A 24182-nucleotide genomic window follows, 5' to 3' on the forward strand; every position below is an offset into this window, starting at 1 on the left:
AATTATGCACAGAAAGAAATCAAAATCATTTGTTAAATGAATTATGTCCCGATATTGATTATGATAAATTATCCAATATGTAAAGTTGTTTATTTTTTACTATTTATATTATTTTTCGACATCTAATCAAAGGTGAAGAAGAATATGGAAATCTGGGCATTTACGGGGCTGACGACCGTCATACGCTGGTTTAAGTGATCACTTTACACACGTGTAGCATTCACCAATTCTACACATTATTGACAACCACGCTACTCAAATTCTTGGAAGTTCTATATTTAGAAGAACCAATTTAGAAACCTTGTTCTTAAATCACTAGAACTTCACTAGAGACATCTATTGGTGAGATAAAAAAATATATGAAAATAACTCCTGTAATTGGAGATAATACAGATTTTGTGAACAAGTATTTGGACACACTCAAAATGTTGTAAATCACTTTACACACGTGTAACATTCATCAATTCTACCCGTTATTGACAACCACACTACGCAAATTCAATAGATGTCCCTAGTGAAGTTCTAGTGTTCAAGAACAAGGTTTCTAAATTAGTTCATAGAGCTTCCAAGAATTTGAAAAGTGTGGTTGTCAATAATGAGTAGAATTGGTGAATGTTAAACTGTGTAAAGTGATAACTTAAACTAGCCTATGATGATCGTCAGCCCCGTAAATGCCCAGACTTCCACATTCTTCTTCATCTTTGATGAGATGTCAACGAAAAAATTAAAATAATATGATTAGTTTATCAATGATTAAAGAAAACACTTGTCTTATACCACTTGAGTTTTATTAAAGACTTCATATTTCGGAAGTTAAATTCATATATTATATTTATTATACATTTTATGTATTATATATATATTATATTATATATTTTATATTATTTAATTGTCATAGGATAGGTCGTAAGCCCTGTAAATACCAAGACTTCCACATTCTTATTTATCTACATATGTTGAGATTTTCTATATAATATTTAAAATATTTCAAGACTTAATTTATCAAAGGACATCCATCAATACTTCGCTTTGGCTTCAAACGATTAGAGATACGCACACTGACTGGTCTTATCTGCTTTAATCTTGGCGTCAAATCATCCTCTCCTTTACAGGAGTTCACAGGAGCCCTGGTCGTGTTTTCCTTCCATCGAGAAAACATTTCCACTTTGTAAAGGGTGGCGGTAAACATCGCGAGGGTAAATACGCAACCAGTTCTCGTATTTAGTGAGGCAATGAGTGGGTAAGGGAGGAAAAACTGGGGTGGAAAAACGCACGGCGTAAGACGAAGCTTCTTAAAATAGAATACACTTTATATTTACAACACAATATAAATACTCGTATGTAAGACATTCAAACCATATTGAACAACGAATAATCATATGTACAATATAATGTGTACCGGTTTCAAAGCAAACCGTATCTTTTTTGAGAATTAATTTTTCTAGTGTTAATCAGTCTTGAAAAAGCAGCGGTTAGCTTCGAAACCGGTAGACATTATAATTATGTGATGAATAAATATTTTTAATGATTTTAACAAAGTTATGTTTTAATTATGAAACGGATGAACATTTAGTTTCATTATCTCTTATCTTTTTGTCAACCTAACCTTACCTTACCATATTTAACAACAAATAATCATTTTGTTTTCCTATCTCTCATTTTTTTTGTCAACCTAACCTTACCTTACCAAATTAAACATCAGATAATCATTCTGTTTTATTATTTCCTATCAAGCTTGTTAATCTAACCTCACCTTACGAAATCGAACAACGGGTTATCATTTTGTTTTATTATTTCTCATCAATTTTGTAAATCTAACCTTACCTTACCAAATCAAACAACGGATAATCAATTTGTTTTAGTGTCTATTTTATTAAGAACTTATTTAATTATTGTTTCATTAATTGATTTGGCATTCACTTAGCGGTAATATCTTAAAAAATTTATTAAAATTTCCCTTGGCAAACACCACTTTTTCTTAAAATCTATTGAGATGAATTTCGAATAATTTGGATCATAAGGAACTCTCACAATAGGTGGTATCATACATTATAAAAATAGTGAAGGACATTGGTACCATAAACCAAGCTACGACACAAAATGCCGAACCTTCTTCTACTGGGACGGAAGGCCTGTTGACGACGATCAACAGTCAACCGTCCGATTTCTCCTGAGGAGTTTTACGTGGTTTTCTTCCAGTAATGACCAAATACTCGTAAGCTCGTAAATTTGTTTACTGTCCTTTCTTCCTTCATTCGATTCACATGCCCGAATCATCTTAATGATTTTTTTTATCAATAATGATTATTCGTACTACATTATTTCCTAATATTACCATTCGAACATCTATCATATTGTATATGTATATTTTAAACAGATACTGCATTTTTTCTGACAGAGTTTTAATTTGAAAAATTAAAAACATTTTTTATTCGTTAATTAAAACATTAGAGAATGATATCAAAACACAAATAAAAATCAGTGATTGCTTCAAATAGAATTTACAAAAGTGCATTGAAAAAATGCAGCTTGCAATGATACAAACATTGATGTTTAGAGTGTTGTTATATTACAAATCTAATAGAGAAAAAAAGGAAATACCTCCCAGGAATCAAACTCGTAACCACTTGAATGGCAATTAAATACACTTTCCACTACACTACAAAGGTGGACAGAATATAAAGATGCCGGTGGATTTGTTACTTTCCTTTGGTACATTGATTGAAGAAAAAAAGTTTTTTTTTCATCTCCGTGAGAGAAAAATGCAAAGAGGGAATCTCCGTCAAAGCTTGTTAATAAAGGGGTGTTGGAGGGTGTCGAGGAATGAAGAAACCCTTTCCAACTGTAAAGAAGACGGACAATGTTTAACAAAGAGAGCAATTCCAAGTCGGTGTACGCAAATGAGTTGCGAGAAGTAGTGTGTAAAATAGGCAATAAGGGTAAAGGGTTGTGAAAAGGATCAAACTACGCAAAACTGCAAGGGATGAGGAAGAATAAGATTTTTTTTTATTTATTTATTTAATAAAGTTACATTTTTAAGTACAACATAATACATTTTCTAAACATTTAAACATATGGCAAACTTTAAGTTTTAGATTCGCTGTGCCTCTCCAAAAAAGAGACTGAGCTCTTGTGCTTGGAGAGGGACGCACACTCATGGTTTAATGTTTTATATTATTAATGGTATAATAGTCTTTTTTATGTATATTTTCAAGATTCATATGTAATGGCCATTTATATTATATTCATATTCGTTTTTTTAGATGTTTCAAATGTGAAAAAAAAATTCCAAAAGAAAGGCTGCTTTTTACAAAACTAAAGTTTCAAGATACAAGTGGTGCATAAAATATCTACAGCATTTTGCTCAGTATTTTTTTTAATATTTATGGGTTTAATTTTGTGGAGTTGCATGATAATTTGAACGTAAAACTAAAATACATTTTGAGTTTATGAACGTAAACGCGACTCGTTTTGAGAACTACAGATGTTCTCATAAACATGTTTGTATTTTTTCTGAAGCTAGTTATGTAATATACTCAATTTGTAGTTTTATACGAGTGTTCATTTTTATATTCAAATTCTTAGCAATCAAAAAGAAATTAATTACCTGACTTACTTATAGGCGATTGCGTATTTTTTAACGATTAAAATGTGGCCGAAAATATCAACGGCCATGTGAAATGGATGAGTGATGAAAGAACTGTTAAACGAATTTATGAGTCGAATGTAGTTGGTAATAGAAGCAAAAAAACACCAAAAAATTGGCATGATCAAGTTTTTTAAATAATTGAAAGCAGTCACGTCAGGAGTCGGAAAAATCAGCATGTGTGTGAAGAGATGCACGAATGTGATTGTGATGAAATATGAATTAGCAAAAACAGATTAGTGTGGCGGTATATTTTCCCTGCCTACCCCTGCGGGGAGAAGCATGATGGTTAGTTAGTTTGTATTAAGAAAAAAAATACTTATACGATATATTTGTATATCGACGAGATAGTATTCGCGATTGAGTCTCGGATATTTTTATACTCTTTTTGTACCTTTAAAATGGACAGCCCTGCTATGAGACACCTCGCACAAGTCAAATACGCAAAGGTAACGTTTGCTCCAGGATGCAAATAGTGCTGTACCGTGATTCGTGAATATTCACGATGTCGTTAAAGGGACACTGCGTGGCAGCGGTACCAGCTACACCGCCAGTCCGGGTGGGGTGCTCCTCAGGGGTGGGGTCTAGAACCCTTACTCGGGGGGCGGTGGACACATAGGGGGTGGAGAAGGGGACCCGATAATAGGCACTCCGCTCAACGAAGGTGGCGGAATCACAACATCTAAATTGTAAGCTCCTGTCTCGGAACTTATTCTTTGCATTTGTCTTTGTTTGATTTTTCAGTATAGCTTAGCAAGAAACCAATTGAAACCAAGATTTCTAGTTTGGTAATTGAATGCTTTGCTGAAATACAAACTTCATTTATAAATTTTTCTTGATTGGTAATATGCTGGCAAAAACGTTAATTCGAAAATATGCAATTTTGACTTAATGATGCATATTATAATGCTTTCAACGTTGTATAAAGTGACAAAATATACTTAGTAGTTTAAAATGTCATTTTTTTGGGATTTTAAAAGTAAATTCAACTTTATGATAAATATCGGGTATTTTATGCAGGCTAAAAGCTTTAAATAAAAGGGATTATTCAAACAGGGATTTATGAGTTAACGCTTTTTGCCAGTAATAATGACCACGATATAATGCCTTCAAATAAATTCATAAATTCATAAGTAATTGAATATCTAACTTAAATACAATCAAAACATAATTTTTAACAAACTCAATAGGCAACGATATAAAAATATGCAATTAATAAAAGACATTAGTATTTAGACTTTTAAATTGAACAATTTCAAATTAAATTTAATCGTATCAATAAAAAAAATGGTATCTATGATTTGAAAATTTTATTTATTTCATTGTAGTTATTTAAAAAAAATTAACACTGAAATGATAATTGATATACCATTTTCTCAGCTGCTTGTACAAGGATTTTGAAAAAAAAAACAAATTAAAGAAAATAAATTTAAAAAAATCTCATCCATCGAAAATATGATTTCAATAATTTTAAAACATGTGGACAAAGGGCGAAGGAAACATTTTAATGGGTTAGGTTTTTGGGACTTATGTATTATTTTTAAAAAGTAAACTGGTTTAATATTTGAGCTTTTGTGTAAAATTGGAATTTCCTAGATATTTCGTAACAACTGTTTAAAGATAACAAAACTACGTTTTGAAAAAGTATATACTTGGATTTTCTAAATGTTTCGTAGGAAAAAAAGACCATATTTTATTCAAAAAGGTTTTAAAACTAAGGAATACCTGTCGGTGCGGGGGTGAAACAAATATCCCCTCGGACGTCTCCTTAGCAGTGTGCAGAAAGGGTTAAATCAAGGGTGAAATTTCCAATAAATTTTCGTAAAGCTCCTCGGGCCGGAAGAGCCCCTCTCCTCACCTGGCCCTGCCCCCCGCGGTCCCACATCCTCCTGAAGGACTCAAAGGAAAGGCTCAATTTGGCTAACAAATCCTGGCCAAATGTCCCCAAACCCATTTGTGTAACACGACTAACGAGATTATTGAAAAACAAACATTCGTCCTGATCGTAAGGGCTGTAAACGTCTAAATGGGAAATTATTTAACTTTTAAAATTACTTTTTTGTGCCTCAACTTGATATGAAACATGTCGCTCACTCATTTCAACGTCATATATCAATAATCGTCAATTTAGTTGTGCATATTCTCGAAATGCCCTGAAAATGAACTATATACCAGCAAAAGCGGTATATTTTTAACTTAATATTTACCCGCTACAGGGCAGAAAGTGTTGTTTTTGCATTTTGAAGGAAAGGTATTGTTTAATTTTTTTTTTAATACACTAAATATTTTTCTAATGGAGAAAAAACTTTCAGGTTTAACCAAAAAAAACTGTTACACAGTAAAAAGTTCAATAAGTGGCTTGATATTTATTTTTAATACATTTCATTTTATTCTCAAGCTTTAAAAACGATCTCCTAAAAAATCGAGTAATTTTTATATGACGTTGTTGAAAGGAGTGAGTGATGCATTTATTGTGACCATTTACTCTTTATTGTAACTGCAGTTAGTTGTTAGAATTCCATTTTTAATTTTTTAATTATTATATCACAAATAAAAGATTTTTTTGGGATCGAATTCCACTTTTATTTAAATATATACAATAACATAAAATGTGACGCGTGTCGTCTTATCAAGATGTTAACAAATTCTTTATGAAATAGTCTTGATAAGATGAAACGCGTCACATTATGTATCATTGTTTACAAGTATGTAAATGTATGTAAAGGTATATGTAAATAAAAGTCGAATTAGATCCAGTAGTCTTGTTTTATTTGCATACATTACCCAAAAATGTATCATTCACTTTTTTTATGAAATAAAATGGAAGTCTGAGCATCCGTAACAATCGGCCGTACATCGCAAATGTATTTAAAACATTACCGGTATACGTAAGGATCTAAGACCATTGCATACATATAGGAGCGTGTCATCCATATAAACAGAAAAGGAGTGCCTATCCTAATTTACCCGCGTGACACATAAAAATGCAACCAATACCTACCCTACCTTACTTTCTTACCTTACTACCTACATATATTGCCTACCTTAATTAATTTTCTGTGCAAACCACTGTATATATACAGTTTTTTTGTTGTTGTTGACATTTTAATAACTCCTAATGGAGATAATCCAGGTGAGTGAACAAGTATTTTGACACTCTCAAAATGATGCATACATACAGGTTTCAAGAATTTATGTAAAATGGATGTTCAATTATGGACAAAATAGTGACGTTGCACAAGTATAAAAAGTGATCGCTTAAACCAGCCAAATGCCAGATTGTAAGCCCTTGAATGCTCACCGTAATCATGATCGTTTACACATAAAGGAAAGGTGATCAGATCTCTCTTCAGGTACCAGCGCAGGGTAATATTGAATAAATATTTCAGTGAAAAAGTCACTTATATTTATTTGACCCCTCCTGGGAATCGAACCCGGGACCTCCAGAACGGTAGCCGAGCGTGCTGACCATTACACTACGGAGACGGACAAAAAAACGCGGTACTTACCTCAACGTTATAGGGGGTGTACTGTACAATGAAAAAAAGGATAAGAGAAATATATCATATGTTTGTACGAAACCATTTTTATGTAAAAGGGGTTTATTTATATTCATAACATCTTATTTGTCTTTGTAACCCTTTGTTTATACAAATTGTTACAACTGCTACTTCTTTGTTTATACGTATTTATACAAAATAACTTACAGCGGTTTAGTGGTATAAAAAGGTGTCGGAGAAAGAAAAGGCCCGTGGTTCTCTACAAGTAATAATACTTCACATAAATCAACTGAGAAGGATTGTGAAACTATAAGAAGATAAATTAGCCTCAAAGAAAGAGAATAGAACACAAAAGTTGGGTGCAGAAACTTCTAGAAGAATTCGCTAAATTGCTGACATGACATGATAAATTATTTGAGAGAAGAAAGGATCTTTGTATAAATTTTTATGTATTCTTTTCCAGACGTGAGAATTAGACACGGCCAATTGAATTATCGAATTAATCGAATAATTAATCGAATAATAACGACCTCTTTTTCAAATAAGTTGCTGAAAACAAGATTTTTCATTTTATAATTAAAATGTAACTTTGTTTTAAAATCACTAAAAATATTTTATTATAACTTTATTTTAATATCAACCGGTTTCGAAGCTAACCGTTTCTTTATCAAGACTGATTAATACTCCCAAAAAAAACTCCCAAAAAAAATAAAGTTATAATAAAATATTTTTAGTGATTTTAAAACAAAGTAACATTTTAATTATAAAATGAAAAATTACAAAGTTAGTGCTTCAAATATAAATTTTAAGATTTTTTATGTAAAATGTTGTGAATAAAAAAAAGCTATTAAAATTTTAACCTTCATAAAATAACACATTCTCAGGTTTTATATGAAAAATAATCCGGGGCTCAGATTTTGCATACAAATAAAATGATCTCTGCTAAATAAAAGCTTTCTCAATCCAACAAAGATATCTGTTGTCAACTCATATGTACTGTGTCATAAAATTGATCATATATTTAGGAAATCTATTTTTTTAGTAGTGTGTTTGTCAATTATGGGTAGAATGGTGAATAATACACGTGTATAATGTGAACGTTTAAACGAGCCTATGACAGGAAGTAAGCGTTGATATATTGATAATAATAATAAAAAATATTAAAATATTTTGGTTGATCGAGTCGGTTGAAAGATATTACTAATTGCTACAAGCCCTTTAATTTTCCATTGACCAGAATGAGAATGCATTCATCTTTTTTTTTTTTAAATAGTTCGTGCAATACTTTAAACTGTTAGTAAATTTTGAATCTAGATTTTTTTAACGTGTTTTTCATCACACCCTGTATATTCAGTTCCTCAAATATGTACATACATATGAACACCAGGTGAAGTATTTACAAACCCCCCTCGAGCTCGTAGCGCACCACCTTTGCGGTAAAAACAGCCATTACGCCTCAAACTCCAGATCCGCTCTGCACAGAAGAAATCACTTTTAATTTTTTAACTGAAACCAAATTGAGTATTTCAATTATGAAAAAGTTTGGAGCGCTCCGGAACTTGGTACTCAGCAGTTTTGTCCTTTTGTACCCCCCTTTCCGGGTCTGATGGAGGCTTTAAGGGATGACAAAGTAATTAGAGGAAACCTCCGGGACATGTCAGCCACTCCACGAACCCTTGACTCGTCCCGATGGAATAATTTAATATTTATACAAAACAGAACATTTTGTTCGGAACAAAGATTTTTGGGTCATTGATTATTTGAGTAAACACTGCGAATACAAGAATTAGAAACGCATATATATGTATGTATATTTCCATTCTAAAAGGACTTACTCATTTATATTTCAACACGTTAAAATACAAGGAAAAGTAAAATATAGAAAGAGGCACATTAGAGACTCTATTACAATTTTTACTCGAGTACTATATTACGATTTTTACTCGGGTACCTAGTACTTGAATACTGAAATGAAAAAATTGATTTTATCGCCAGTATATACGTGTTTATATCCTCTTATTCTTCTTATATCCTCTTAGTCTCTTGTGATATGGACTGCCAGTTCTTAAGCTATCGCTTTGGAGGTCTTCCAGGTGGTCTTCTTCTGTCTAGGTTCTCTTGAAGAGCAATTCGAGCCAGTCTATCTTGTATTCTATTGACATGGGAATTTGGCATTCCAAAATCATCTTTCCTGTTTTTCTCGTTTCACTACTATACATTTTCCGAATGTCTGTGTTCCTTTTTCGGTCTCTTATGTGTTTCGGTAATGCACTTCAATGTCAGACTTCACATCAAGGTTTGGAATTGATTATCTCAAATGTATCACATAAACATCAATCTTTTTATAGTAAAAAGGATTGATAGTGCAAGTGCACCAAACCTAATAGCTTATCCTTCTAATTCTTCTTCTTTTTCTAGATCCTAAGGATCTGTTTGTGCCTCCGCTTGTAGCTCTTGTGATGTTGACTCCCAGCTGTCTTTCTACCTTTTTGGAGGTCTGCCTGGTGGTCTGCGTCCTTCATCTGCGTCTGTCATCTGACATTCTGTTTATATGTTCATTCCAGTATCACCTTCGTTGTCGTCCCCACCTCACGATATCCTCCGTCTTACACAGGCTCCAGATGTCGGTATTTCTTACTCGGTCTCGCAATGTGTTTCCGGTTATGGATCGGAGAGTCTTCGTTTCGGAGGTACGAAGTTGAGATTTTGTTCTAGAAGTAAGGTAAGGTAGAAGTAAGGTGGCTAACACATATTTTGTATATCTGATTGCACGCAATTTAAAAAAAAGTTTTTTTAATACAAAGGTCTTAGGTACATTTCAGTGTATGGTGTTGGATACCATATGACTTTTGAAGAAAAGCGATATTATGGATCATCTGACTTCAACAAAACTAAGGGATTTTTTTCTTTATAGAACAGTACGATGACAAATGTTCCTGATTATTCCCGTCCGGTTTAGTAATAAAGGAGCTGAATTCATCCCTCTGTGATGAATCCATAGTACATCCTGCTCGCCATTGCGTATTGGAGAATGACATCAGCACTATTTATCACACTATACTTAAATGGAACTTATAAAAGGTTTTTCATGTTTTCCTGATCACTAAATTCACTTAGTATCATTTACTCGAAACTTACAATAAATCCAGCCTAAGATTATAACATACATACAATTGTATTATTCTTTGAAGAAAAACAGCAAATGCAACATTTAAATTCCCGGACTTCTATATTCTTCATATCTATTAAAATATTTAAAAAAATACTAAATTTAATCACAAAAAAGTAAGTATGTAGCGGCCAATAAACCGCTAAACAATAGCAAATTCTCAGAATCCAAAAACTGCAACTATGTAAAACAAAGGAGGCAGTGACCGAGAACAAAAGAAGTGCAACGTCTAGTGAAAGGCAACCTGGATTTGTTTTGACTAACATGTGAACAGACTTTGATCCTCAACCGAGACAAAGGAACAAAGAGTTCCCAAACGATATAAAAGGGGAACAGCTTCTGCCTCACCATCTCATTCCTCCGCCAGTAACGCGGCCACGACGATCGAATCTCATTCCTCCGCCGGGAACGCAGCTACTACGACCGACCTCTCACTCCTCCGCCGGGAATCCGCCAAGTAACACCGTCGCCGTCACGAGACCGCCGCATCAAGACCTCGCTACGACCTCCAGTCCATCACCCTCGTCAGCATCAAGGAGCTACTCCAGTCAGCCCGACCGTACATTTATTGTTTAATAAACATCTATTCAACACGACCGTCTTCTTCCTCGTCACCACATCCCCAAAGTGGTGACCCCGACGTGATCGTCCAGCGTCCCCACACACACCTCCAAAAGTATGTTAAAAAACATAACATTTTTTTTCATCTAAATTTTTCGAACCGAAAACAAGCCCCTTTATATTTGAGATAAATTTTATATAAATTTCATTTATTTCTCATTATCCAAGTGATTAATGCGTTTTATTTTCCAATGAAAATAAAGATTCTTTAAGTAAGATAATAATTTCATCATCAAACCCTTATCCGCACCCCAATGGTGCATAGGACACTGCATCATATATACGCAGTGTTACCTTGATCGTTAACATAAAAAGGAAAAGTGCTCAGCCCTCCGCTTCAGGTATCAGTCCAGGGTAAAATTGAATAAATATGAAAGTGAAAACAATCAAAATATTTATTTGACCCCCCCTGGAAATTGAACCCGGGACCTCCAGAACGGTAGCCGAGCGTGCTGACCATTACACTTCGAAGGCAGACAATTATTACAACCATTTAAAATAACTGTATCTTTTAAAAATTAGTTAACTGAGCTAAATCCCTACAATCAATCAATTTTGAAAAGTACTTCGACTGCCACGACACTCTTTTTTCTGAAATTTCAGCTGATTTTCACCACACAAGCCTTAAACGCCGAAATCAGTGACCCAATATATTTTCATCCTATTTACGATGGCTTGAAAATTCTTTCAGGATTTTCAAGAACTAAATTTAAGTTTTTTATGTGTTCTTACTTTCTTCGGGAGTCTCTCCTGTTTCGCGTTCGGGCTGTTCTCATTTATCGGTAAATATCATTAGCCTTTGAGGGAGGGGTGGTAAAAAATATTTTTTATGGAAGAACTATGGGTTAGGTAATGTCGCTCCCCCTTGCACGTGACCTACTTAAAAAAATCCATCCAAATATTATGTTTATTGTGTGTACACAACACACCTAGAACAAACATAACCCTATTTCATTTTTCTTTTATTTATGTTTTGATTTATTTCAAATAGTAATACGAAAATGGATTTAAAAATTACTACAAGTACATTGATATATTTGTACAAGAAAAATTAGAAAAATACGAAATATTTATTGAAAAAAAAATATAATTGAGAAAGTTACCAGAAGTATTGAGGTAGCCGGCGCAAAACGTTTGCTTTTTTTCAGAAAATTTAATGAATATTTATTTCATCATGAATATAATAACAATTAAAAAAACTGAGTTTCACTCACTGAGTTTCCCGTGTCTAGGGCACATTTTACAAAGTTGAAAAAAATTTAATATTGGGAAAAAAATTATGCAATAAAAAACCACTTGACTTAATGATGTGATATATATTTAATATATATATATATATATATATATATATATATATATATATATATATATATATATATATATATATATATATATATATATATATATATATATATATATATATATATATATATATATATATATATATATATATATATATATATATATATATTTATATATATATACATATATATATATATATATATATATATATATATATATATATATATATATATATATATATATATATTTATATATATATATATATATATAATATATATATATATATATATATATATATATATATATATATATATATATATATATATATATATATATATATATATATATATATATGTGTATATAAATATAAATATATTTATATATATATATATATATATATATATATATATATATATATATATATATATATATATATATATATATATATATATATATATATATATATATATATGTATATGTATATATATATAAATATATATATATATATATATATATATATATATATATATATATATATATATATATATATATATATATATATATATATATATATATATAAATATATATATATATATATATATATATATATAAATATATATATATATATATATATATATATATATATATATATATATATAAATATATATATATATATATATATATATATATATATATATATACATATATATATATATTTATATATTTATTTATGTATTACTAGTACATACGCAAGCAAGTCATGGAGTACTTTATGATCTCATGCACTAGTTGTACATCGAGGACTCTGTCTATCCTGCTGTGCCTTTAATATAGAGTTGCCAAATTGGCTTTCTTTAAAATATCCTAATTCATAGTTAGATAGTTCTACATTCGGGTGTCAAATTGTTTGACCTCACAGTAAGGGAAAAATATGTCACCAGAAAAATAGGCGCCTGAATTTTCATCAACCAACTTTTGGGTCTCAAAAACTCTTACTGGGAGAAATAATAATATTTGGACGCTTTATAAATTATCCCCATTTTTTATGGTTAAGTGAAAGTAATGACGTTGTTGGTAACTTATGAAGATGAGACTGTATGGGTGTTTTACGACGAAAAGGAGAAAACTTATTATCACGATCTTCCGAAAAGAAAAATACATATTTGAGAACAAATGTAAGAAAAACCATATAATTAACAAAAATAATATCGTTGTAGTTATTTTTAAGAAAATGTTTGTATTTTCAGTGATAAACTCAATAGTTAAATTCAAATCTTTCAACAAGAAAGCGTCATTTTTATAATATGTCTGGTTTTTTAATTATAGGACATAAGTTTAGACGTATACTGCATACATGATATCAACAAAATGTTGATGAGAACATACATTGTTCTCAAAACTAGTCGTGTTTACATTAATAAACTCATAAGTGGTCTTACGTAATTGTTGTATCTTAATATTTAAATTATGTTATTCCAAAAAAATATCAACTGAAAGAACTTCCAAATATTATTTATAAATTATTTATATTACTAGTTTTATGATCATGTTTTAACTTGTATATAGCTTAAGGGCATGGATGGTGTATGGATGTAAATAAACCTAGAAGTGAATATTACGGCGTTATATCTTCCCTGTGGTGGTAGAGGGGGTAGTATTTGTCAAAAAGGTGTTTTTTTTACAAAGTACAAAATATATTAAGTATGGTAAAAAAACAATTAAATAAAAGGGCAAATACAAGAAAAATTGTTTTGAGTGAGAATTAAAATTTAAGAAAAGTAAAAATAAATTTATTTAACATAATCTAAACTTGTATCTATAAAAGGTATACTAAGAAGCAAAACTTAATAAAAATAAAACAAATTTAAAATCAAAACTTGGAACACCGTAAAAGTGACAAAAACATATAAAATGAACGAGAAAGAACAGCTAAAAACGTAAAATTTTAACCATGAAAAAGTAAGCTAAGAGGTATGTCTAACAGTAGTATGATAAAAGTAAAGAAATCATAAAATACTCCCAAAGCATTAATCCAAAAATAATAAAAGATTTTTTTTAGTATGCGTTGTGTATTGATCATTAAAAAAAAAAACATTAAACAGCTAGTTGAATCACGTGTACGTATTAAAATTTCAAGACCTTACATCAAACTTATTTCTACGTCTCAGTTCCATATGTATGTATTTTATTTTTTTGATTCAAATGAATATCAAGATCCTATCAGGACACTTTCGTTAAATACACTTTCGTTAAAGACACTTTCGGTAAATACTATATTTTCTTTATCTACAAGTGTTTCGAACATTTTCATGATTTTCAGAATGTCGTTGGGGGGATAGAACTCGCATTTATCTGTTTTCAGAATCTCAGAACTTTAAAATTTGTCATTTATCTAGATCGAGACATTTCTCAAACGATCGGGACGATGTTACACCACTAAAAATAACGTCAAAATGTCTCGACGCATTCAGACAAATGGCAACCCTATTGCAGGAAAAAAAACATATTTTTACTCTTAATGGTAAAATACATTTTGATGAAATGTATATTACAATTTAATTTAATATAGTATTTTAGAAGTACTTGTCAAGGTTTTGATAAAAACAAAAAGTAGCACTCTAATTTAACACAATAGACTACTTTAGGGGTGTATTTATAGGACTGAAAACTGGCTTTTATTGAAAAGTTTTAGAAGGTTGTTTAATGTGTTTTAAGAACTGTCTGACTAAGTGCTTTTGAATCGTCGGCAATCAAAATTTAAAATTTTCTCCGCAGCTTTATTAGGCCGTATTGAATTTATTTCACCCCTTAAATTTATTTTATAATAATATTATTTTGCTACTATTATATAAAATCAAAAAGCTAATTAAAAATTATTTTTCCATTTTTATTTTAAATGTTCTTGGTAAATACTACTATTTGTGGTATTTACCAAGAAAAACTTTAATTGAATATAGATAGATATTACCGCAAAGTGACTAACAAATCAATATATCAATTATATATATATAATATAAAAATATATTCTTCTAATATTACTTCCCATTCATTTGTGGTTTTTCACAAATCACTCACTCCTTTCAAGAACGTCATAAATCAAAAATGGTTAATTTTCAGTTACCCGCTACAGGGCAGAAAGTGTTGTTTTTGCATTTTGAAAAAAAGGTATTTTTGAATTATTTTTTTTTTAAATATACTAAATATTTTTCAAATGGAGAAAAAACCTTCAGGTTTTAAATAAAAAGATCTGTTGCATAGTAAAAAGTTCAATAAGTGGCTTGATATTTATTTTTAATACATTGTATTATATTTTTAAACTTTAAAAACGTTCTAATGAAAAATAAAGTTCTTTGATTTATGACGTTCTTGAAAGGAGTGGGTGAAATATCCTAATATTTGTCCAAAATAAAAGAAAAAATAAGTCCTTGATAAAAAAATTGTAAATTATTGTGATAAAATGATTTGCTTAGATTTTTGCGAATTGGGATTTATAATGTTACTGATACTCTAATGATACTCCAAACCAGCCAATCAAGCTATCTGAATTCCCTTTTTAAGTCTTTTTTCTTCTTAAAAACTTCTTTAACATGTTCACGAACTAAAATATTTCACAGTATTCATGTCTTTCAGCAAAGTTTTAAATTGAAAATAATAAAAAAATCGATATTTTTAAAGCCCTCTTATTTTTTTATATTAGTTTACTATTGATTTAATCTAGAACGCTTAGTTTAAATTCGTCATAATATTTTTTACCCAAACACTTTTGGTGGTTTTCTCAGCTTTTTGTCACGTTGCATTTCTTAGAAAACGAAGTGGAATTGTCGGTACAATTCTCTTCCTGTAATTTTCATTTTTAAATAATATTTCAACAAAAAACATTTCCTATTTCCCAAGCTTTTACCCACAGGGGAATGTTTTAAACCATTAATTTTCTAAAAGGTAACGACCTTTCCAAGGCTCCATGTGAAAACTTCTCGGGAAAAACACGAAATGTCATGTTAGGAAAAAAAATAAAATTCTGTAAATATAACTAGTTGATCCCTGAAAAAAACTATCAACACTCTCATTCCCTACCAGTAAAGCCACTGCAAGAGACAAAAAATTGGAGTCAAAATAGAAACCAAAGATAAAAGAGTAGAGTAGTAATTAGTAATTTTAGTAATCAAACAAGATGCATACATGATTTATTTCAAACATAAGAAAAAGATCCATATTTTCGATTTTTCATTATTAAGCATGAGAAAGAGATACGTTTATCTGATTTTCCCTGTTTTCAATATTCACTGCTTTTCCTGAAAAGTTAAATTATTATACATTTTGTATTGTGGTTTATTAAAGCAAACATATGCCTCGCATATTATTAAATGGTAATTGGACATGCGGGAGTGTTTGATCCAAGCTTATAACAATGTTCCCTTTCAAATGAACTAATCCTCTCTTGTCGCATTTAACACGCTCTTAAAACATTGTTTCATTAGTGGTTACAATTAGGTCCATTATTCAAATTGTATTATTATAACCGAACCAAATGTGTCTTTTATTTACTCAAAATGTGAACAAATATGGTTTTATAGGTGTCTGAATTCGAGATGAAAAATCTATCGTTTTTAAACGCAAGAAGATGGCTCTGAGCATCTCAAGGTATATAACCTGGCTTTTGGCTGGCTAGAGTTATCACTTTATACACTTGCGTAACGTTCACCATTCAGCCCATTTTTGAACATACGCATAATATTTATTTTTTCAAAGCATATGCAATATTTTTTAAATATTATTACTTGTTTCAAAGATTTGGAAGTATGGCTGATATTGGCGCCATCCGTTGAGAAAGTTATGAAGTATCTCACATTGAAATTGATATAACATCTGTAGGAGTAAATCATCTTACGATTTATGCAAAAAACAAATAGTTTTTTTTAAATAAATAAAAATTGTGTTTTTTTATATATTAAACGCTTTAAATAAAAATAATATAATAAATAAAAACAAAAATAAAATAAAATAAATGAATTACTAGCTGTACCCACACACGAGTTTCTGAGACTCAGTGTGGTTAAATGGAAAATAAACAAGAAAGAAAGCACACAATTAGAATACAAGTATATTCAATATCACTATTATCGTGGGTATAGAATATTTTAGCTGTTGTCGAGAAACACGCTGTCTGCCATGAGCAATGTAAAGTATTGGGTGTATCGCTGTATGGTTAAAAAACTGAGAGATGGCAATTCCTTAAAGCAATTTTGTTCAATATTATTTCAAATTATTTTAAAGGTCAGTAAAATAATAATTTATTTGAGTATTGAAAATCAAACATGTCAACTCTCGAAACAAATGTTTCACGCACGATTTAATTTCGGAAAGAAACAAAAGCCATGTACTGTTATTTATTTAGGTTAAGGGTTAAATAATCGATGGGTATATAAGGGTTGATTGCAGGGGTGGCTTTGGGGTGAAAAGGACTCCATACGTTTTTATTGAATGTAAGTAAATTAAGGTACTTTTCTTATTACGGTGGAGGGTTTTATTGCCGTTTCTTTATTAACAAAATGAATATGATCCGTTAAAAGGGAAAGTTTAAAAAATTACATTTTCATTGGTTTGGTACGACTCACATTTAGCATATAAAGCTGATGATTTGAAGATAAAAAATAAAACTCTTGAATAAGACCACTTTTAAGTTTATTAATGTAAACACAAATAAATATTACTCGTGTAGAATGATAAATGTTACACTTGAATAAAGTTTACTTTTATTATATAAATAATTTGGGAAGAATCTCACATACATTTCATACAGGTCTCTGCTTAATAAAAAGCTTATATTATACAACATAACCATAAATGGTATCGAGAGCGCACATGTAAAAAACGTGTCGATTAAAGAATACATAAAATTCATGAAATTTAGTTAGAATGGTGAATGTAACACGTGTTTAAAGTGAATTTTATGGTTAGTATATAAATTAAAATAAATGGTTTATGAGTTCCGATAAGTAGTGTAGTCGTCAACCATTGGTAGAATATTACACGCATATAAAGTGATCACTTATAAACTAACTAACTAGCCTATGATCGAACGAAATTCCTGTTAATAGCCAGACAAAAAAATAATTACAAAATGTCAATAATTTTTTGATGTAAACAACTCCTAAATGAAGAAAAATCCGCAATCTTTGGACTAAATATTTTGTGTAGCTATAAAATGGAAAATACCGTATATTTAACATTTATGTATCTTCTGTGGGTTGATAACGAGAGAATGACTCATAAAGTTTATTTGAAAAAAGGTTAATAGAATAATAGAACGAGAACGATAAAAAATTATTTTGAAAAATAGATTTTTTAGATAAATCAGATTTATGTATTAATTTTAAATCAAACACAGATTTTTTGAGTCTACTAAGCTGTATTTTATTAACAAAAACACATTTAAAGAAATGTGACATTTTTTTCGCCTTGTTGGGGCATTATCAAACGAATGTTTGAAAACTGTGTTTGATTTAAAATTAATAAATAAATTAAAATGGAGTTCTACAAACGCCAAATCATTAAATAGATAAATCGGAACCTAAAAAAGTAGGTATGACTAGATTTATGGATCTGTAGGAAGCTAGGAGTGTGTGTTAAGACAGACAAGTGTGGCGTTCCATCCGTTCCGCCTACCCCTGCAGAAAAACGGCGTGATGGTAGTAGCAGTAGTAGATCTTTTCTATCTCAACTATTCTGCCTGGGGAGAAACCGGTTAAAAAAGTGGCGTTACGAGTTATTCTTTTAAAAAATCACGTACAATAAAAACGAGCAATTATCTTACAAGAAGCAGTGCCCTCTTAAAACAGGAAAGAGGAAGATCGTCTCAGCCTTCCAAATCCTTTATTTCAGGAGATTAACAAGGCTTAGTAACTGTCGATGTCGTCTTTTAAGGGAAATAAGCAGCTTAATTTTTGGATGAAGATTGTAGAAGATTAGCAAAATGTTAGGGTTTTATTTTCTTAAAATTTTAAGGTGAATGCCTTTAGAAAACAAAGAAAAAATCACCACTTAATGTATATATTCGACTATGCGTTGCTGCGGCTCAGTGTAGTTAAATTAAAAATAAAATAAAGAGAATACACATTACTAATACGTTTAATTTTGCAACGCTAGTAAGTAAACAGTGTATACAATACACCATTCCATACAACTATCAAAAAGCACGCTATCCACCATGAACAAAGTTAATACGGCTTGTCCTGCTATTGAGTTTAACAGATTGCGCTGCCATTAACTAAAAAATATCTGTGTTATAAGGTTTGTTTTGGCTTTCTGTCAGTTTGATGGTACCAGTAATAACGAAACCAGGCCATTGGTCAAATTATACAAAAGTGGAAAAAAATAATGTACTTGTTGTTTTATTGTATAAAATGCAATTCCACCAATGAATGTCAGTACAAAACTTAAAACATTTCATTTGTTTCCTGTTGACAAGGTGTGTCTGGGAGACGCTCTTAAACTGAGTTTACAAGACTTCGAGCATCGAGAGCATCGAGTTCAAAGGACCAATGACTCTTGTATGTAGGTTGGAGTGAGCCTAACGAGGTTTCATTAAGTGGGTAAATACGTCACGCTAACGTGAGTACGCCACGGGAACTGATTCCGCAAAGTCCTGAAGGATTACAGAGTCCCAGTTGACTTGAACCATATTAATTGTGTAATTTATTGATTGTCCGCCTCCATAGTGTAATGGTCAGCACGCTTGATTACAATTCTGAAGGTCCCGGGTTCGATTCCCAGGGGGGAGGCTAAATATATAATAAGTGATTTTTTAAACTCTGATATTTATTCAAGATCACCCTGGACTGGTACCTGAAGCGCAAGGCTGATCACCTTTCCTTCATGTGTTAACGATCAAGATAACACTGCTTCTATACGATGCAGTGCCCTATGCACCATTGGGTGTGGATAAGGGTTAAAAGATTGAGAGCACCAAAATTTATATCGTAGGATAACATATCCTTTTTATCGAGATTTTATTGATTTCTCAACATAGGTGAAGAAGAATATGTTTTTTTAATTGATTTAAATTTTACTTGATAAATATCACTTTTTCTAAAAATCTATTGTGACACGTTATTAAAAATAAAAACCAAAAATCAGGGAACATGAATTATTTTCAAGTAATACTTATTTTTCAGCGTTCGCTTACCACTTTAATAGACAAAAGCCACATATCGCTCACTCCTTTCAACAACGTCACATTTCGAAAATCGTAAATTTTCAGTTGTACATGTTTTTAAAATGCCTAGAAAATGTACTATATCCCAGCAAAACCGACATATTTTTTACTTTATATTTACCCGCTACAGAGCTGAAAGTGTTGTTTTTGCATTTTGAATAAAATGTATTGTTTAATTATTTTTTAAAGAAACTACATATTTTTTAAACGAAGAAATAATACTCAGGTTTTACCTAAAAAGTTCTGTTGCACAGTAAAAAGTTCAATAAGTGGCTTCACGTTTATTTTTTATACATTTCATTATAGTTTTAAACTTTTAAAGTTTTTTTTATATATGACGTTGATGTAAGGAGTGAGTGATATATAACAACAATTACGTAGAAATCTAAAAAAAATATTATTACCAAAAGGTATTAACTGTTTTATAATTTTGAAACGATACAAATTCATAAAAATACAAATATTAATAAACCCATAATAAACAATATGACAATGATTAAAGCCTTTTCCATCCTTCAACGTCGCTTTAAAATTTAACTGCACATACGGTGTTTGAAAATGATGCGGAATACACCGAAACACGGGTCACGATAAATTTTTAGAAATTATGGTATTTATATTATTTTATATTAAATTAAGTTAAATTTAAACAAAAATGAGATGGTATTTCCACAAAATAACTGCCTACTCAATTAATGAAAGAATATTTTGACATGTCCACTATCCTAGAATGTCGGGTTACTTACAGGGCTTACGACCTGTTATATGTAGGTAGATTTAATTGACTTAAAAACTGATCTCTAAACTTATTAACTGATCACTTTATAAACGTGTATCATTCACCATTCTACCCATGATTGACAACCGCACTACTCAATGTTATGAAGCTTATACAATATCATTAATCTCATGACGCTTCATCATTGAGTTCACAACATCTTTGTGTGGATGGATTGAGAAAGTGTTTTTTAGAGCTTTTTTTTATCTGTTGATCTTAGTATAAATTTTGTTGAAGACGTAACATGTAATGTAAGGATAAAAGATCCTTAGAATTATTATCAGTAGTAACTTGAACTAAGTAATCGTTCATGCATATAATCTAACTAACTTCCTATCTCTAGAATGACTTGATAGTAATTTAATGTAAAGTAATAATGCTCTATTACATTATATCGCTTTGCACAATATTCGAGGTTAAGTGCCTTGATACTATTACAAAATCAGAAACCGAACCTCAGCCTCCTTTAATTGAACTTACTTAGTTCACTACTTAATTTGTTCATAGGAAACTTTAAAGTTCAATAACGTTCGTTAATGTCACATGATTACAAATACACAAATAATGTTACTAAATAAAATTATTAAACTGTTCTTTCCTCACTCATTCGTTCCACGTGTCCAAACCATTTCAACGCCTCTTTATTAAGTTTATCGATAATGCTTATATTTCAGCCTTGCATACCCCATATCACACATCGTTTTGTCACACATTCGTGTGACAGATCGCATTTTTACTACATGCAATCTAATCTCTTACTTTTTTGCCAAATCTTTGCTTTAATTTATGAGACCAAAGAAACGGAAATAGGAGCAATGGAAAACTAATGAAAACTTGGCATGATCAAGTATGTTAAATATTTGAAAACATCAAGGCCAGAAGAGGGAATAGTTGGCGGATATGTATGAGGAAATGCGTGAATGTGGAAAAGACTAAGAATGTTGTCAACCTCTCCAAACACAAGAGTTAAATCTCTTCATTGTAGAGAACTGCTTTATTCATTTTAAGATTGCTAAGTAGAAAAGTCTAGAACATGAATGAAATTATAAAAAAAACTTTTAACGAAATGAAATAAAAATTTAAAATTCATGGCTAGAATGGCGAATGTTGCATTATGTAATGTGATCACTTAACCAACCTATGACAGGTCACAAATCCAGACATCCATATTCTTCACCGTCTATGTTCTTTTAAACGTATAACTCATATAGTAACATATTTGCTAACTTTTTTCATTTTCATCTTTCTAATTTTATTTATTTTCTGGTAAAATTAAATAATTTTATTTGTAGTTTGTATTAGGCACTTTTAATCTTATTTCATTTCTGCTATCTATTGTATTTTTGCCAGTTTATTTTTATTATAACGTAAAATAAAACCTTTGTGGGGTGTTTTTTTTAAATTATAAAAAAATGTATTTGCAATTATAATGTATTGTAAAATGCAAAAGAATTTAAAATAAAAAAAAACATTTTCTTTTAAATACATTGTTTGTTCGTGTAGGATGTTTCATAATACCGCTGACGATTCATATTTCCATCGGCATAATATGGCCATAATTTAAAGACAAATACACAAGTTTCTCGTCCCTTTGTTATTACAAGGGTGGGTATCTGCAGGTAATGTAGTGATATAACCATCCCCATTTCCACTTTAAATAATTACATCTCCTCTCATTTAGATAATCCCGAACTGAGCTGTTCTCCTCCCAGTGAGGTATTCAAGGGAACATCTTCTTTTATAGCCACCCATTATACGGAGAAAGTAGAGTAAAGGCGGTCTACTCAAATACTCACCTCTTCCACAATAGTTTAATAATGAAATGATTTATACTGATATCTTTCTGAGAGTTTTGCTAAGTAAGGTAAGGTGAGGTAAGTGCTTCATGGACTTGATGATCTGGGTTACGAAGAAAGATGTTATTTTAATTATATTGTTTCTAAATACACTATTTAAATTTACACACAAAAGCTATGTCTAAAATAAATTAATATCAAATCATACTTCAGACCTTTACTATATTTACAAACCTTTACATGTTATTATTATTAAAATACAATACTTAAACTCGTTCAATTTTAATTCATTTTTTACAAAAAAAAACATTCAATCATGGTTTTCAACCCCTACCTTGTTGTGCATAAAACATTTTTGTGATATATTTAAATATTATATTATTCTATTTTATAATATTGTAATATCTATAAAACAAAATTTTGTTTAGACTCACACCAGTCTTATGATGTCGGTTACGACGAAACCCAGTTGATAGTCAAATAAAATTTATGTGAAAAAAAAACATTTTTTTTATATTATTATTTAATATAATTTGTTTTATTTTAAACATCAGGTGCTCATGTCAGAATATAATAATTTCCAAATAAGTAGACTTTCATATTTTTCTTCATTTTAATTAAAATGTAAACATTTAAAAATAACCCCTTACTGGAGAAATTCACATTTTGTAAACAAGTATTTGGAAACACATAAAATATTTTTTCCCATTTTATTTATTTATTTACTTGGCAGTCACCCAGTGAGACGATGTGTCAAGTCTAGTGTTAAGTCAAGTCTAAAGTCAAGTCTCAAAATTATAATAATAGTGGCAAAAAATAAAAAAAATAATAGTCTAAATGCGTTTAGCCTGTGAATAATAAATATTAGTTTTGTACCTGCCCGAAATGCGAACTAACCTGCTTTAACTTATAACATTTTAGTACGCCAACTTTCATGAGGGAATTATCTCTTTATCCAAACAATTAAATAAAGGAGATGTTGAGATTAAAATAAACTTCATTATCTCCAAAATTCAATCAAGCATTTTAGTATTGTTATGTTCTGTTGTATTTAATTAAACAAACAGAGGATAATATGGTAAAACTTATATTATTTATTGATTCGGCAATAACTTTGTGGAATGACGTGTTGTTTTTTTTAATTAAACTTTTGTA

At 30.3% G+C, this 24182-nt stretch overlaps 1 protein-coding gene and 1 long non-coding RNA gene across 2 annotated transcripts in view; one reads left to right on the forward strand and one right to left on the reverse strand.

Moving 5' to 3' along the window:
- The window catches only part of kek3 (leucine-rich repeat, immunoglobulin-like domain-containing kekkon 3 protein), a 290573-nt gene that overhangs the window by 145497 nt on the left and 120894 nt on the right, over positions 1-24182 (reverse strand). The window lies entirely within an intron of this gene.
- LOC148306161 (uncharacterized) lies at positions 9173-11152 on the forward strand. Its single transcript, XR_015838045.1, has 2 exons — positions 9173-9836; positions 10061-11152. It is a non-coding gene; the product is annotated as an uncharacterized LOC148306161 (long non-coding RNA).

The sequence above is a fragment of the Brachycentrus maculatus genome, unplaced genomic scaffold, assembly GCF_059751285.1.
Source record: "Brachycentrus maculatus isolate JH-2025_06_01 unplaced genomic scaffold, ASM5975128v1 h1tg000247l, whole genome shotgun sequence".
In the NCBI taxonomy this organism is placed as follows: Eukaryota; Metazoa; Arthropoda; class Insecta; order Trichoptera; family Brachycentridae; genus Brachycentrus; species Brachycentrus maculatus.